Here is a 3,580-nt window from a genome sequence, read left to right as displayed (position 1 = left end):
CAGTCAAGCTGAAATTACTAATTTCCCTCTAATCTTCAGGTGATTGCAATGTTCAAATCCATTGATAATGTGCAAATAATTCATATTAGGGAATTATTTTCCATACAGGTATTTTACCACCTAGAACAGCTTACTTACTCATGTATACACTCATGCATTCCATACCCCTTCTAATACTAACTCTAGGTTAAATAAGTAAAAATATTTCCTTTATGGGAAAACAGTCTAGTCACTTTTGTTTATAGAGAATGTCATGTGTCAATGTAATAACTCCGGCAAAGAAAATATAATTCCTAAATAATATTTATAGTTGATTTCTTTTTTATTTATCCCAATTTAAATGTAATTTACTATGTGATTTTATCATTGTAAAGACTACATACTCATAACTAAAAATAGTTTTAATAAAGTATTGCACAAAAGAAAAATATCACCCATAATCTAGCCTTTTGGTGATAATCATTAGTATTGTGCCACACAAGCATTGTTTCTTTTATAATGAATTTATGTGTGGAAAAAATATGTACATCTTGATATGTGTCTGTTTTGCAGTGTATACAGAGAAGAATTGTTTACAATGGACATAATAAAATATTCCAAAACAAATCAGCTATATCAGAATAATAACCCTACCCTATAGAATTCAGATAACTTCTAAAAAAAATCTATATAATTCAGTAAGTTGATATGTTATTACTTAAAAACTATCTTATGGCAATATATTTTGAAGGAGATTAATTTCAGCCTTTCTCAAAATTACTGTTGTCTATATTCATTTATGCTCTAGTAATGTATTTTGTCATCATATACTTTACTAAGCTCTGATAAAATAAGCATGACATAAAGAAATTTTAAGTGATATAGTTAATGTATTTTATATTAAATGTTTTGAATAGTGTATAGTCACTTCAGTACTATATTACATAAATATCATTGGTTGACATAGAACAATTCTCATATTTACATGATAGGTTTATTTTAAGATTTGGAAAATTAGGGAAAATCAACATTTAATATAATTACTAAGGTTACCTTTGATATTATATTCACTTTCTTCCATAAACTTGCCTAACCTTTTATTAGGATTCCTCACAAAATTTTGTAAGTCTTTAAAAATATATGTAAACTAATCAGTAGTCCAATAATCTATCATATGCTATTATCATCATTTGTTTATAAGGAATGATATACTTCAGCATTTACCAAAAATATATATAGATATATAAATATATATCTATATATATTTCTTATAAATATCTTGAACTTAATAAACATAAACATCAGATGCAGGAACAATTATATACTTACAGTAAAAGAAAATTTAAGAAATGGTTAAACAGCTTTCAAAATAATCCATGTGTGCCTGAGGATCACTAAATGTTTATACTTAATTTACTGTATAAAACTTCTTATATATTTTATATGACTAATCAAGTTTAGCTGTTTTTGTGGGGTTTTTTTAAGGTTTCTGCATACAGAACTGGGATACAGGCAAGAGGTGCAGGGGGGTGAGAAGATTCACCAGAGTCAGAATGGGGAGCAGAACAGGCCAACTGACAAAGTCCACTGTTAAGGGGAGCAGCGAGTAGGTCAGGAGAGGTCTGCCACGCCATGTGGATCACCTTTAGGGTGGGAATCGAACTCATGCTGTAGTGGCTTTAGCTTCTGAGTGCTGTGCTTTAACCTGTTGCACCACCAGGGAGGTCCCTGTTGTGGTTTTTAAATATCCTGTTCAAACCCATAATAAATTCCTTCTGGCATACACAATCTATATCACACACAAATAATTTTTGAAATTTTTAAATGTTTTATATATTGAAAGAGATCTTAAACTAAATAATTCTTCCTGTTTTTAAATATTAGTGTATTTTATTGTCTTTAAGACACACATAATATTAGCAAGTACTTTCTTGAAGATCTCTATTTTTACTTAAAAAATGTAAAACCATATCCTTACTCAGATTGCTTTGTAAAAACTAAAACTAAGTCATTACTTCCCTACTCTTGTGAGTACTATAGCATCATCATTCTATAGGATAGTTTTCATTTTACTGTTGCTGTAGCATATTTCTTTAAATATATTTACTATATCTATAAAACTCAGATGTCTTAATATCATAACATTACCTTTAGGTTGGGAGATGCTCTAAAATATTAAATAGTTTTGGGGAATGTTTAAATAATAGCAAGCAGTTTCCATTAGAAAATACAAACATTTGGAAACAGGAACTTCATTTATCCATCTCAACAACTTGCCTTTTTCACTAAATAATACAAATAAAAAGAATCACAGCAATAACAAAATGTGAGCAATAAAAAAATTACTCTCTCGTAAAAAGTGCCCTAACTTTTATAATGGTCTTTACATCATTTTTTCTTTAGTATTGATATTTACTATTAAGCTCATCATCAACCAGAATTATTATTTTAATTCTAATATGATCCTGAAGTATAGGGGAAAAAAAACTTGTCATTTATCAAGGTCACAGAGCTAGTGGTAGTAGTTACTAGAGAGCTTATTCATCTGTTACACCTATTTCAAGAATTCCAAAGCCTCAACTCTTAATACTACATAACTTAAGTTGCGTACTACTCTCTGTGTCTGTTCAATTAAAAAGTGGCCTTGAGAACTCCCCATGGAGTCATTTTCAGATCCCTGATTATATACAGGACTGATGTTCCCAGGAAAAAAAATCCAATATTGTAATTTGTCTAAAGCGGTTCTAGTTTAAGTTGTTTAAACACATCATTGAAATCTTAACACTTCTGTTTTATTTGTTGATTCAAACACACCACTGATCCTGTGTCTGGTTTTCAATGTTTCATTGCTTAGATAATGATGTGTTCATTAAAATCTCTTAATTACTTAGTGTTCAGCCTGGGCTTTAACACTGAGATAGACCTAAAACTTTCTATTAGTCAGAAGCAAAGAGAAGTGGTAAACAGTATTTATTCCCCAAAGAAATCCAGCTATCTCATAAAGGCTTAGTTGATATAAAATAACACTGTTCTGATGAATGGAATCCTAAATGATTATTTCTAGTTATTTGTTCACTAAATGCGATTAGGGATTAAACAAAAAAAGCTTTACATGCCAAGGAAGTACTATACTAATAAAGGAGTTCAAGCAGCTGACATGCTGATGCTGTATTTGTGGGCTCATGTCAAGATTGCAATGCAGTAAATATATATTCTTTTGATTCAGAGCTATTTAGCACAGGTAAATGATTGTCCTAAAGACTAAGGATGTGACATGAGCTATAGTTAGCAATTACAAGGAAGGAAAGCACAGGCCACCATATTACCCACTTTAAAATATATATTATGATCAGTCCAGGTGAACTGAAATTGGTTTGCAAAATACATTATTTTCAGATATATAGGTTCCCTGCTTATGGCGTTTTCATAATATCATAATGATATGGATATTACTATATTAAAATAGTTAATAGTAAATATAAATCTTGAATATGTGTTAGCTTTGTAATTTTTTTTTAAAGATTTATTTATTTGTGGGCCCTCCCTGGTGGCGCAGCGGGTTAAAGCACTGCACTGAGAAGCTAAAGCCACTTCTGCATGA

The sequence above is a fragment of the Condylura cristata genome, unplaced genomic scaffold, assembly GCF_000260355.1.
Source record: "Condylura cristata isolate star-nosed mole 26May11 unplaced genomic scaffold, ConCri1.0 scaffold00001, whole genome shotgun sequence".
NCBI classification, from domain to species: domain Eukaryota; kingdom Metazoa; phylum Chordata; class Mammalia; order Eulipotyphla; family Talpidae; genus Condylura; species Condylura cristata.
This window is presented reverse-complemented; position numbering follows the sequence as displayed.